The sequence below is a fragment of the Felis catus genome, chromosome C1 (assembly GCF_018350175.1).
Source record: "Felis catus isolate Fca126 chromosome C1, F.catus_Fca126_mat1.0, whole genome shotgun sequence".
Taxonomy (NCBI): domain Eukaryota; kingdom Metazoa; phylum Chordata; class Mammalia; order Carnivora; family Felidae; genus Felis; species Felis catus.
In genome coordinates, this window is record NC_058375.1 from 49,075,901 (window position 1) to 49,091,210 (window position 15,310).

General features: G+C 38.3%; 1 pseudogene; it reads left to right on the forward strand.

The window, feature by feature from the left end:
- The first annotated feature begins 1,674 nt into the window (after positions 1-1,674).
- LOC101097995 lies at positions 1,675-15,248 on the forward strand (annotated as a pseudogene).
- The last annotated feature ends 62 nt before the right edge of the window (positions 15,249-15,310 follow it).

The window sequence follows — 15,310 nt, forward strand, 5'->3', positions numbered from 1 at the left end:
ACAATTAAATGAGATATAGTTTACGCAATGCCTAGCACACAAAACATTGTTTCACGCCTCCTGGGAAGACTGACCATTCTATTCAGAAGAGATAGATATAGCCCATGATAGGGGCACCTGGGTGGCTCAGTCTGACTCTCATTTTGGCTCAAGTCATGATCTTGAAGTTTGTGGGATCTAGCCCCACATCAGGCTCTGCACTGACAGATTGGGATTCTCTCTCTCTCTCTCTGGTTGGGATTCTCTCTCTCTCTCTCTCTCTCTCTCTCTCTCTCTCTCCCTCCCTCCCTCCCCTGCTTATACTCTCTTTGTCTCTCTCTCAAAAATTAAAAAAAAATTAAAAAGATGATTTGCAAGATTAGAACCACAGATATCTCTGGAAGAGGAATAGGGTGGAACTCTGGAGAGAAACATTTGGGGAAAAATTAGGGAAGCATATTGTCTGTTTGGAACCAGACTAGAACCCAAGAATTCTAGGATCACTGCTAACACTAAGATCATTGCTAAAGCCAAGAGTCATAGAGTACCATACATGCTGGTCTAGATGTGACTGAGAAATTTGTGGACTGACAGGAAAAATGCTATGTATTTATTTATTTACTTACTTATTTATCCATTCCCCAAATATTAATTGAGCACTTGTGTGCATGGTTATTGTCCAAGATACTGGATTGCAGCAGTGAACGAAATGGATGAGAATTTCTGCCCTCCTGGTATTACATTTTCACAGGAAGAGACAGCCAACAGACAAGAGAGTTTGTCAGAGAGTGACAAGTGCTAAGGAGAAAAATAAGCTCAAAAGGAGGGATAAGAAATATAAGAAAATAGGCGCCCAACAACCAGAGCCAGAGGTTTAAATAAGGTGGTTAATAAATGTCTCAGAAAGTAAGGACCTTACAGCAAAAACCTAGGGAGTGACCTATATGAATTTCTGGGGGGTGAACTCTCTAAGAACAGAGTATCTGGTTTTAAAGCCTCCGCATTTTCTGGTTCCTGCTAAGCAAAACAGTAGCATCAAAACCACTTGCTTGCCTCATAGTGCCTGGACAACCTTGAGCAATCCATTGACATAGGTATTTAAGCCACACGTTATTTGGTCCTCAGAGTTTAAATGGAGCCCAGTCTGGACTCGAGGGATCAAGTCTGATAACATCTTTAAAGCCCGTGTAGATCAGTATCTCCATTACCAACACCGAAGCACTTGTATGTGGCAGGCAGTGACATTAGTGCTGAGAACAACTCCTCAGTAAACAAACAGATAGGGTTTCCTATTCTTGAGGAGTTGACATCCCTTAAGGATTAGAGGAGAGAGACATTTAAAAACAAAAATCAAGAACCTCATTACAAATTGTGATGATGGAAGGAAACACAGAAGTGCCCAAGATAGAGACCGGCAGGGCGAGGAATCGCTTTGTACACTGGTGGAGGAAGAGGACCCTGAGAAGATATCATTGAAGCTGGTGAAGCAGTGTGGGAGTGGTACTGGCAGTCTGTGCAAAGGGGTGGCTCCTTGGGGCACTTGGGAGAAGTATAGGGTTCTCACAACTTGCCTCAAGACCTGAAAATTTGATTTGCACACATCTAAAACAATCTCCAAACAGCATTGTTCACGACAGCTGAAAGACAGAAACAACTCAAATGTCCATCATCGTTTTGTTGGAAAATTAACGCGAAATGGAACGTTACCTGGAACATTACTGTGCTGCAATGTGGGTGAATATTGAAAATACGATGCTCAGTAAAGCTGAAGCCACCATGAAAGACCACATGTTGCATGGTTCCACTTATATAAGATGTTCAGAACAGGCAAATCTATATAGGGAGACAAAAAGGAAATTAGTGGCTACAAGGGGCTGGGGGAGGCAGGAAGTGAGTACTAATAGACACAAGCTTTCCACTTGGGATAAAGAAGTTCTGGAACTAGGTGGCGGTGATGGATGCACAAGATTGTGAATGTACCTAAGGCCCCTGAACTGTCTACCTTAAAATGGTTAAAATGTAAATTTTATCAAAGTATAGATGGTCTCAAAGGCAGATGTGTCTGAAACACCTGTTTAACTCTCTGGTTTACCTGGATTTTTTTTTTTTTTACTTCAAGTCTTTGAAACTACAAAAGTGGCATGATCCCCACTCCCTGCCTTCTCTCATGAAAAACATGTGTACAGGGTAAAATTGTACCACGCTAGAGTTGTACCATAAATAGGGAAAGCCAGAGGAGAGAGAACATTTAGCAGCTGCTTATGCTTCATGTCTTTTGTGGGCACTCAGAAGTCTCTCCTGGGTCTCACTGGTTCAGTTCTTATTGGACTGATTTATTTTTCCAGAATGTGTGCTTCTAATTCTTAATTTTAAGGTCAACGTCTTTCCTGACTGGCACCAGAAATGTTTAACAAGGATGACTAAACTGTTCCTCATTTCCTACTTTCATTTTCCAGCGTGTGTCAGAAAGCATGCCGGCAGGAGATCAAACACCCAGGTTGAGTGCTTTGAAGTTGACTTCATGATAGATGTGGTAGAGGCAAAGACCCAACACCTTCTTCCAAGAAGCTAGAACAGGAGCAGTTGAGGATAATCACCCTTTAGAGACTGGAAAGTGATATCTCATTGGTACACATGTTCCAGGGTACCAGCTCTACCTTTTTTTTTTTTTAATTTTTTTTTCCAACGTTTATTTATTTTTGGGACAGAGAGAGACAGAGCATGAACGGGGGAGGGGCAGAGAGAGAGGGAGACACAGAACCAGAAACAGGCTCCAGGTTCTGAGCCATCAGCCCAGAGCCTGACGCGGGGCTCGAACTCACAGACCGCGAGATCGTGACCTGGCTGAAGTCGGACGCTTAACCGACTGCGCCACCCAGGCGCCCCCCAGCTCTACCTTTTAATGCATCAGCATGGAGCTGTAGAGAAAGCAGAGGCTTTGGAGTCCGTTAAAGGTTTTCAAATCCCAGTTTATCCACCTGGCTAGCTGTTGGAAAATTGGGCAACAACTAAATTTCACTGAACTACGATTCCTTCATCTGTAAAATGGGAAGGTGGTTAAAAGAAGTGAAAAGTATATGTCAAAAGCAACCAGCACAGCATAATAGCTCATAGAAAATACTCAAGGAAAGGAAATTAAATAGGGACCATAGCAATAATCAGAATCTGTTCTTCAGGGAAGAAAGCAAGCAGATGTTTGAAGTGGCAATTCACCAGTATGGAGCAGACAAGGACCACCTCTCAGCAAATCTTTTTTGATGGCCTTAATAGATAAAGGTCTGTTCATATTGTGTACGTCTTTCTGTGTATGTTTTGGCAAATCGTGTCCTTCAAGTTATTGGCGCATTTCATGGAGGTTATCAAAGTTGTGGACATAGAATTGTTCATAGTATCACTTCAATATCCTCTCAGTGTCCATGAGATTGTAGTAATTAATGTCCTTCTTTCAAGATGGACTGTTCATTTATGGATTAGAGAAGATAAAGGTAGAAGGAATATTTGGGGGGATCAAACCCCCAGTTTTTTAAAGTTTGCTTATACATTTTGAAAAAGAGTGTGTGAGCAGGGGGAGGGACAGAGACAGGAAGTGAATTCCAGCAGGTCCTGAGCTGTCAGTACAGAGACTGATGTGAAGCTCAAACCCAAGAACCCAGATGCTTAACCAACTGAGCCACCCAGGTGTCCCAAACCCCCAGGTTTGGACAGGTTAAATCTGAGATAACAATAAAACAACCAAATGGAGAAATTGAGAAGGAATTGGATAAACAAGATGCAGTTTAGTGTGTCCTATAAGCTCATTGTGTAAAGGAAGAGGGAGAGAGGAACTATATTAAATGTTGCTAGTAGAGCAGATTAAGATGTGGATAAGATTCAATCTTTCACTTTATCGTTTAATCTTTCAAAATAGCGATCTGGAATTACCGATGTTTTGACAAGAACAGGTGTAATGGAGCTATGGCTCAAAATTTGGATTGGACTGGACTCAAGACAAAGTGAGAGGAGATGAATTAGAGAGTGAGGAAAGTGGACTCTTTAGAGGAGTGTGTTATGCTGTCCTCTGAGAAGCACATTCCAAGATGGAATTATATGTACAAGGATTCATTGAGTGAACATAGCTGTGTTGGAGAAAATGGAGGGGGAGCTAAAAGACCTGGTAGAGTCCCCTGAGTGTGATGCAAGCCTGACCTTGCAAGAAAGAGAAAGGGGTCGAAGGTCGGGGGGACACATCAGATGTTGTGCATCTTAAAGACATTTCTACAGGTTGTCAGAGTCCTTGAGCCAAGGTCTGCCATCAGAGGATTCCCATTTCAGTGGACTAAGTGTACCTGCTTTAGGGTCATGCTGCACTTAGTCATTGACTAGAGGTAGCTATGGGACACATGGCCTTTGTGCAAATGTAGAGGTGGATTTCAGAGCACAGCAACTGGGCTTTTAGTTACACTCCCTGTAGTTGGAGGTTGCCAGAGGCATTTTAATGGCTGCCATAAGGATTTTTTTCTGTAAAAAAGCAGAAGGAAATAGTGTGGTACATGAATGAAAACATGTTCTCTTTATAAATGGAAAATTTGCATGTCTTTGTGATTATGAAAATTGATGATATAGGAAATAAAGTGGAGTTGCTGGAGCTATGTTCTTGAGGAGGTGTCAGGAAATGGGATGGGATGTGAGAGTGGAAGAGTTGAGATCTGTACAGGGGTATGTGAAGAGTTTGGGCATTAAAACAGAGGGTCAGGAAGAAACAGGTAAATTTATTTTGTGATGTGAGCTTGTCAAAGTTCTCTTCTGATTACTTCTTTCTTCTGAGGGAAATAGTAAGCAAGGTCTTAAGCTGAGAGCAAGAATGGGAGTAGGTGTAGCAGTTTGAGGAGAGAGAATATAGCTGGAATAGTCATGTAACAGAGTAGGAGAGTGAGTGAAATTAGCATAATTATCAAGCAACCTTAAAGTTGAAGTTCTGTGTGAGTTTAACTATTCTGAATTTCAAATGAGAGCAATCAGTAGGGTTTTGTTTTTTTTTTCTCTAACCAGTTCTGCTGTGAGAACGTTGGACAGTAAGTAGAGAATTGTATCTCAGTGAGGTTAGTAACAGATGATGATGATACTTACCATGGTCAGCATTTAGTAATGTATAGAATTGTTGAATCGATATGTTGTACACCTGAAACTAATACAACACTGGATGTCAGTAATACTTGAATATTTAAAAAAAGTAAATTTAAAAATTTTCAGTGGTGTATTGTTTTAAAGTATCTTTTTGCAAGTAACTTTCCATTGCATTAGTTATATTGTGGTCAGAGAATATGGTCTGTATGGTGACACATCCTTGAAATTGGTTGAGACTTACTTCAGGGTATAGGACATAATTTTTCATAAAGGGTCTAAGTGTGCTTAAACAGGATATGTGTTCTCCAACACTGATGCAAGACTGTTTACATATATGTTCATTAGACCAAACTTGTTAGTTGTGTTGTTCAAATTTTCCATATCTTTAGTGATTGTTGTGCTTAATTTTAGACAGATAATTATTTTAAATATTCTAATGAGTCTTCAGTTTATCCATTTTTACCTCAAGTTTCACTTTGTTTTTGCCTTATGTATTTTTGAGGTCACTTTTTGAAGTGCATACAGATTTAAAATCATTAAAATTCTAGGAGAATGAAAACTTTCACTATTACATGATAATCTTTTCCCTTTTAAAAAATGCTTTTCTCTTTCACATCAATTTTATTTAATTTTGGCATGGCTGACATAAATTTCTTTTGGATAGCATATGTCTGAGAAGTCACATTTCTTCCATTTCATTTTAATATTTTGGTGTCTTGATGGCTTTACATATATTACTTACAAATAACAAGTGTTAGTATCAAAAAAAGTCCAAACTAAAGAATTTTATTTAGAATTTTAATCTAGTCATATTTGTTGTAATTATTGTTGCATTTGGATTTATTTTTAGCACCTTTTTTGGTGCTTTTTATTAATTTTACTTCTTCTGTGTCTTTGCCTTTCTTCCTTATCTTCTTTAGGATGAAATTTTTAAAAATCTCATACCATTTTTCTCCTTTTACTGATTTTAAAGTGATATACTATTTCTTTTATTTTTTTCTGGTCAACCTTGAAATTTAAGTATTTACACTTAAAGTCTAAATTATGATTAACATCTTTCCCCTTCCTTTGAATAATATAAATATCTTAAAATACTCTAATTCTAATGGTTTACCAACTGGCTTATATGGTGTCTTTTACAATATTTTAGCTTCAAATAGTTTTATTTTAAACCTACAAGTTGAAAATTATTATTTACTTTTTTATAGAGTCAATGTTTGTTTCTATTTCCACATGTTAACCTTATTATTTGTTCAATATTCCTTCTTGTTTCTCCAGCTTTTCTTGTGGGGCTGGTAATATTTTCCTGGAATACATCTTTTGTAGTTCTCTTTATTGAAGGTTTATTGGTGGTAAACTTTCTCAATTTTGTTTACCTAAAAACCTATTTTTTCCCTGTAATTTTGAAAAATATTTTCACTGTATATACAACTCTAAGATTCCAGCTATTTTCTAATAGCATTCTATGTATATATTTTCTTTCTCTCTAAGTTGCTATTATGGTTTTTGAGAAGTTAATTATTAGTTTAATTATTGTTCCCTTGTTGGTGAGTTAACTCTTCTCTTTATTTGTTCTTAAAATTGGTCTTTTCTTGGATATTGTTTGGTATTGATCTGATATGGCCAAGTGTAGATTTGTTTTATTTATCCAGCTTGGGATTCATTAGACTGTTGTCATCAAGGTTGAGAAATTCTTAGTGATTGTTTCTTCAAATATCCTTTCTTCTCCACCAAAAAAAATTTTTTTTTAATTTTAGAAAGAGAGAGAGAGTGGAGGAGAGAAGAAGAGTGAGAGAGGCTGAGAATTTTAAGCAGGCTCCACACTCAGCGCAGAGCCTGATGTGGGGCTCGTTCCGTGATATTGGAATCATGACCTGCGCTGAAATCAATAGTCAGATGTTCAATGAAGTGAGGCACCCAGGTGTCCTCTCTTTTCTATTTTTTTAAACTCAACTTTCAACAGAACTATAATTAGATACATATTAGACCTCTCCATTTTTTTTTTGCTTAAGTCTCATGAACTCTTACATTGTCCCTATCTTAGTTTGTATTACATTGTGGGTCTTTCATTAGATGTTTTTTCAATTCATTCACTCTTTAGCTATCTTGTCTGATACCTAATGTATTGTTTAAGTTGTTGACTTCAATTATTATACATTCAACATTTAGAATTTCCTTTTGATTCTTTTTCAAGTCTCTGGGTTTGTTTTAATAATTGTGTGGCCTTTATTTGAAATTCCTCTTTTATTTCTTCAAACATATTGAACATATACTTATGTATATGGTCTTTAGGAGTTTATTTTTGCTGTGGACATTTTCTGTTGTCACTCATGGAGGTTTTGCTCTGTGCTACATTTGTATGCTTTGTGCTACATATGCTTTGCGCATTTTTACTGTGAAATTATATTTGAAATTATTTTACTATGAAATTTATTATGGGGCTTCCGTTGGACCTAGATTAAGGGTATATTTTTCAAGAATGAATTGTGTTTGCTTATTTTAAGTGCTGGAAAGTGCTCTTGACCCAGAAGACCTTTAAATTAAGGGCACCTAGGTGGCTCAGTCAGTTAAGCGTCCAGCTTCGGCTCAGGTCATGGTCTTGTGGTTCATGAGTCCAAGCCCTCTATTGGGCTCTGTGCTGACAGCTCAGAGCCTGGAGCCTACTTTGGATTCTGTGTCTCCCTCTCTCTGCCCCTCCCCTCATGCTCATACTCTGTCTCTGTCTCTCTCTCTCTCTCTCAAAAATAGATATTAATAATATTTGTTAAAAAAGAAGACCTTTAAATTAAATGTTTAGGTTGTGGTTTTAGGAAAGATGATACTGTTGATACAGGCATCAATTCACAGGGGAAATACTTTCTCTCCTTTCATTCCCATCCAATGCTAAAAGAGTAAACTTTCCATGCAGCGCATTTTTCCTTCCCCCCCGTTTTTTTAGTTTACACTTTTGTTAATGATTTGGGAATCTCAGCTCTTTGAGGGGTCTCCATTTCTATTTTTTACCTTGTACTGGCCTTAGATCTCCTAATCTCATTCTGGACAATGAGAAGTTTGCAATACATATTTGAATCTATAAATATACAAAGGGCAGTTACCATTTAAAGTGTTTGCTTACCTGTCTGAGTCCATGCTCTTATTTTATATTTCATAATTAAGAATTTTACTTATGGTCTTGTAAGCTGAGTTCTGCATTCAAAAATGCCCTCCTCCCTTGTATTTTATCATTATTTCTAGGTATTTTACAGAAAGAGAGTAGACAGGATTTTCAGTGGACCATATTTACAGAAAAAAAAATCTAGAATTTTTTTCCTTGAATCTACTTCTAAAGCCATGTATTTCCCTAGAAAATAGTCACTTTCATCCAGAACCTAAAAACTTTTTACAATAGATTGCACAAATATCATTTGCATTAATTTCCCCTGTAACTTCAAGACCTTTGTCTCTAGTTCATCCCTTATTTCATGTTTTGTTTTCTCCCACTTATTTTTCTTCAAAATAATAATGGTTGATTTATTTCATTTATTTCTTCAAAGGAACTCTTCTGGGATTTAGTCAGCAATTAGATTGTTTAATCTATTTTCTAAGTCTTAATTAAATATATAATTAATATATTCTAATTTACTTAGATTCTGTGAATTTTTCTTATAGTCCATTTTTGGCAAAGTTACATGCATTACGATATTAGTGTTTTAATTTTGTAATTTTCCAGATATTTCTAGGTATTTTCTAGATATCCTTCCTTTTGACATCCAAATTAAAGAGACCGTGAATTTTTTTATGTCTGCTTTATTAGCTTTTAGTATTATCACACTTTTGCCAGAAAGTATAGTGTGTGATAGTCTTATTTTCTGAGTTTTATGGAGGTTTTAAAATTTTTCTAATATGTGATCATTACTAAAGCTATTCCATGGGTCCATAAAAAGAACGTGTATTTTATATTTACAGATGATAAAATTTGATTCAGCTCTATTTTTATTTATTTACGTATTTATTTCTCTAGCTTGCTTATATCTACCTATTATTTGAAAGTACTTTTGTATTATTTGAGTGCTCTGTGGCCTGAAATTCTGAGCTATTTAGCCTCCATTTTCATGAGTTTTGCTCTATATACTTTGGTTCAACTTATTTGAGTACTTTAAAAGTCACTAGTTATTGTCTCATATGATATTGTGTTTTTAGTAAACCTCCTTATCTAGGACGCTTAATCAATTTTACCCTGATTCCAAGTCTTTCTGATAATAATAATAATGTATTCTTATTTTTTATTAGTCAAGCTTTTCATATGCCCTTCCTTTTCATCAGTTTTTTGGAAGATGTTTTGTTTTAGACGTGTCACTTTTTATTTTGATTTAATGTAAACATTTAAACTAAAATTTATTTATTCTATTGTAATTACCAAATATTGCTTTAACAAAATTCTTACAGTTTTACATCTGTCTTTTCCATTTACATCTGGTATTTTTAAAAGAATATGTCCTTTTTCCTTCCATTAAAAATTTCATCTTGACGTGCCTGGGTGGCTCAGTCAGTTGAGCATCTCACTCTTGGTTTCTGTTCAGGTCATGATCTCATGGTTTTGTGAGTTCGGGCCCTGTGTTGGGCTCTGTGCTGACAGCACAGAGCCTGCTTGGGTTTCTCTCCCTCCCTCTCTTCCTGCCCCTCCCCGACTCACACTGTCTCTGTCTCTTTCAAAATAAATAAATAAACTAAAAAAAATTAAAAATTTTTACCTTTATTCATAGGTAGAGAATTTTGTCATTGTTCTTCTCATTTAGAAATTTGAAAGGTATACAGTCGGCTTTTAGGTCCATTCAGAATTATATTTATAACTTTAAGTAACTGACATTTATATTTCATAATATGTGCTATATTATGAAATCCTATCTATTCTAACATAATTCTATTAACTTGCTGGTGAAAAATGAAGACAAATCACATGGTTTTACCTTCATCAATTAATGCTCTTTTGCTCTATTTTTTTGTTTCTATTTGTATGATCTGGACATTTTATGCCTTTCTATTATACTTAATCTATTGTTCTTTTCACATTTATGTATTTTTGATTTCCAAGAGATGGTTTTCTAACTATCATTATTTAGGCTCAATTCTCGGCTGCATGGGTTAGTGTTCATTGTGTCTTTTCATATTAAACTTCCCCACTTTTGACCACTGAATTTTGATATCTTTCTCCTTTGCATGAGGTATATCTCTATTTATTTACTTATTTATTTTAAAAAAATTTTAATGTTTATTTATTTTTGAGAGAACGAGACAGAGTATGGGCAGGAGAGGGGCAGAGAGAGAGGGAGACACAGCATCTGAAGCAGGCTCCAGGCTCTGAGCTGTCAGCACAGAGCCCAACATAGGGCTCGAACCCACGAGCGGGGAGATTATGACCTGAGTCAGACGCTTAACTGACTGAGCCACCCAGGTGCCCCATGGGGTGTATCTTTAAATAGGCTTTTAAGGAAAGGTATTTAAATAATAGATCTCCACAAACTTTACTAATTAGAATATTAAATTTCTGTTCATTGTTCTAAAAAGAAACCCCACAAAATAATAGCGGCTTAGAAGTTTATTTCTTTTTTCTGGAACTCATAAAAGGCACGTAAAACAGCATGCTGAGATAAACTAAAGTAAGTATTGCCTGAAGCTGTGCTTTGCACACATTATCTCATTTAATCTTTGCAAGAGCCCTAGAGGTGGAATTGAGCGATCTCTAGATCTCTATTCTGAAGACAGAAAACTCAAAGGGCAAAAGTATGTGGCCCGATGCTAGTAGGTGGCAGATGTGGGGGGTGTGGTACCTGCCTCTCTTCACTTCAGTATACCGCCTCCACCTCTGAGGAAGTAAGTGGCATAATAGAAGTAAGGATAAAGTGTATAGGGACAGAGCTGAGTAGTCAATGAATTCTTCCTGGGAACAGTCTTTCAGGGACAGCAGTGATATTTGAGAACAACTTTGAATAATTAATGCACGTTTTTAGGTGAGCAGGAAATGAATAATTAATACGTGTTTTAGGTGAGCACGTTTTTAGGTGAGCCTTAGCACTCTAGGCTCAGAAGAAGGCATGAGCAAAAGGTAGGTAAGCTCTGGTTCCTTAAAGAAATGAATCAAAACTTTCTATTCATTTGTAAACAAAATAGGTGCTTAATAAAGTCACATTGGCTTAATTTATGTAGTCATTCTCTTGGTCCTATGCAGCAGACAGCTGGCCTCTCTAATATTGTCTTCCCCTTTCTCTGTAGTAAGAGAACCTGGGTTTTATTAGAGGCAGCAAGCACCCAGACAGAACACTGTGGTTCCCAGCCTCCTTTGCAGCTTGAGGACACAAACAGAAATTGTTAGGAGGACTGCTGGAAAGTTCCATCAGAAACAGATAGACAGCTCAATCTGTCCCTTTTTACTCTTTGCTCATATGTTCTGACCTTCTTAGAATCATGTATTCACAGTCCTGGGAGCAGTGGCTGAGACCATAGGTCAACCTTGAAGATGGAAACCACATGATAGTGACAATAAAGCTGGACAGCAGAAGGACCCTGGGTCCCTGATGACAGTGTGAGTTTACTGTACCAATCCTGAGTGTCTACTTTAAGATATATTTTATGCAAAACATCAATTTCCATCTTGTTTTAGACACCGTTATTTCTATCCTCTGCTATAGTGGCCAAATGCAATTCCTAAGTGAGTATCCCAAATTCAGTATCAATTCCAGGAGTGTAGGTGACTGGGACACTTATGAATACTTACAGCTAGAAATTACTCCTTAGAAAATGCGCAGAAATACAGAGAAAATTTCCCAGCTGGACCCCATTCCCAAGGTGGATCTCAAAGACAGTTTTACATCAACTGTATAACCTGGAAGAATTCCAGAAGCCTTTCAGGAAGAGAAAGTGGCTGCTGTTGCTGCTGATACTGCTATAGTTGAGTGGAAACTGAAAGGCCGGAATGATGACCTTTCAAGAAGAACAAATGTTATTCAATAATGGATTTTGTCCCACCTCCTACAACAGTCAAGAGCAAAAGGATGAAAAGGGAATCCTGTTCTTCTATTAATAACTCTGAGAGTCAGCCTCATGCTGACAAAGCAGAAAGCAACTGTAAAATTAGCAATTTTGCCTGCAAATTAGCCCCTTGCAAAGCCATAAAAAGAGAAAAGGAATTAAGAAAAATTCTATTAATGGAGTCAAGGATGGAAAAACCAAGAGTGACAGAGCATAAATACCCAGAAAACTGATACTTATTTTAAGGACGATATTATCCAGGTTTTAAATAGCTGCTTATAGCTCTGTATGAAGAAAGTGTTAATTTATAACCCTTGGATCAGTGGCCTTTCTTAATGGCTCCTTGGAGCAAATCTATCAGAACTTGAAGAGCCTAAGGCTTACATTGATGTTAATGAAAACTACCCTATCCACCCCTACTGAGATACTACTATTCCACTTTAGAATGAAAGACAATGTAGTACATGGGAAGGCGTTAAATTTCAGGAAGCAGACAAAGTTAGGTTTGAACCTGGCTATGTCCCTTCCGTAGAAGTCTTTAAACCACCCTGGACTGCTGTTTTGTCTTCTGTCAAAGCAGAGGGTGATTATGCACCATTGTGTTAATAGCATTAAATTAAGTAACATGCGAAGAATTTGGTCCCTACTAGGTTATTAGCAAATGTTAATCCCTTCCTTATCAGAGGGTCAGAAACATCAAACCTGGCAAACCCATGCAAAGCACTTAAGTTTAGCTCTGGGAAACTCTCCCCATAAGAAGTCAGTCCCTCCAGGGGAGCTGAACACATTTTCATAATTTATGCCTGGTCTCAGGCAACAGGCCCCCATTTGCAATTTTATGAAAATGATAAATCAATATTCAATACTGGGGGATAATCGGGAGAAAGGAAAAGAGACTTCTTTAACAATAAAAAGGCAGGGGGCTTCATTTCCAACAAGAAACGTACCCAGGGGGAGAAATTTGAAATTGGTGCAGTTTGTTTCATTATAATGTTGGCAGTTTCCACAGCCGTTGTCCTCTAATGTCATCCAAGAGGAGGTGAAGAGTTTGGGACTCTGTTGGAGTGCCTGGGTGAGTCTCCTCTTGCTTTCTTGGTTCAAGAGGGTTATTTTATATCTGAAACACACATTTTCCCTCTAGGGCTAAAAAATGGCAAAAAACAGACAAAGCAATTAAATCCACAATGCCCATGGAAGGTGAATATTGTTTAAAAGTGGATATATCATTGAAAAAGATCTTAGCAGCACTTAAAAAATCTTTTCCTAATTGATGGCCAGAGCTCATCAGATGGGGCAAATTTGTTAAAAATTTTTTAAATGTTTATTTATTTTTGACAGAGAGAGAGACAGAGCATGAGCACGGGAGGGGCAGAAAGAGAGGGAGACACAGAATCTGAAGGAGGCTGCAGGCTCCGAGCTGTTAGCACAGAGCCCGACGCGGGGCTCAAACTCACGAACCGCGAGATTATGACCTGAGCCAACGTAGGACGCTCAACCGACTAAGCCACCCAGGCTCCCCAAGATGGGGCAAATTTGTAAAACTCTGACTGAACTAGTAACATGAGTCAGAGCCACCTCCAAACATTGTAATATAAACCCAGAATGCATCCCCTCCAAGGTCTTCACATCTTACTGAAGGTCAGAAGATCTGGTTTAGGTGGGAATCTTAGAAATAACTTAAATTTCTCAACAACATCACCACCGAATGGTCTTCCTGTGTTTGAGCACCTCCAGCAATCGTGAAGAGCATTCTTCACAGAGGAGTTTAATTTAGAACAACACAAATGAGTTGAAATGCTCTAATTTGCTGGGCAGTTGTTTGTGTAGCGGATATACATTAGTTTCCTATGGCTTCCGTAACAGAGTGCCACAAATTAGATGACTTAAAACAATAAACATTTATTGTGTTACAGTTTTGAAGGCACAAAATTTGAAATCCAGTGTTTGTAGGGCCATATTCCCTCTGAAACCTGTAGGGGAGAATGCTTCCTTGCTCCTAGCTTCTTGTTTCTGCATGGATACAACCCTCTGCAAGATATTTTTACATGTGTAATATCCTCTACATATATTTGTGTTGAATTAATCCGTGGCATAATTTTTAACTCTAAGTGAAACAACTTCCTGGGCAGCCCAGGAAACAACAACAGTGTTGTTCTCTCCACAACAGTGGAGAGAAACTTTGAGAGGAAGTATGGGAAACTCTAGCATCTGGAAGAGCAGAGCAAGAGGCTGCAGAAGAACATGAAGAAGAAAGAGATACCCTCGGGCTTATTCTCCATCCCTCTTTGTGAGCAAGACCAGGGCTTTCTGAACTTGGTGACAGCACTGGACATGGCCACAAATGGATGGATGCCCTCAACCAGAAAAAGGTGAACCAGATCCAGAAGACTGTGGTTGAGCCCTTTAAAAAGTTTGGCAGTGTCTTCCTTAACCTTACATGCCGGTGAAATGGCAGAGCAGTCCTGGTAAGATTGTAGGAGATTGTAGGCCAGGGTGGAAAAATACAAGGAAAAGGAGAAGTTGGGGCCACTGCCGGCGAAACTCCACCAGGCTTAAGCAAAGCTTTGGCCTGCATGGGATGATTCTAAAGCCAAGAACAAGCAGCTCCTGTATAAGATAGCAGTTCTACAATAGTTCACTACATTAATTCTAGCTCAGCTTTGAGTCCTTGATTTAAGTACAGGTGGTATAATAGCCTGAAATGCATAAGATCTTTGGAGACTTGACCCAACAGCTTGGCCAGCCTGGATACCTGGATGAACAGCGGGAGTGGGAGAATGAGGCCAGACTGAGTAAACTCAGAGCCTTCCTCTATTGTGGCTGGTAACTGAATCCCTGTCACCTTTGGAAGACTCCTGGGACACTAGTCAATTTTTCCACTCTTTTCAAGCTTTGGTGAAGGCATCAGCTCAGCAAAAACCCTCCCATGGGAGAAGGCTAGGGATAGAGGCAGCTCCCACTAGGGATAGAGGCAGCTCCCACTCTACCTCAGCAGCCTTTTCCAGTGAGCCTGACACCAGAAGCCTCCAGCAGATAGTGCTCTCCCCACCCAGTAGCAAGAATCTGCAGACCCAGGTAAGCAGTATAGGAAGAGCCCCAGAGGCTTTCTTATTTCCGAAGAACTGCCCAAAGTGCATCCTGGCCTAGGGCCAAAAGCAAGCTTCCAGGCTTCAAAGGGCATGAGCTTTGCCAACTCATTTGAAGTCTTAGCCTTGCTTACATG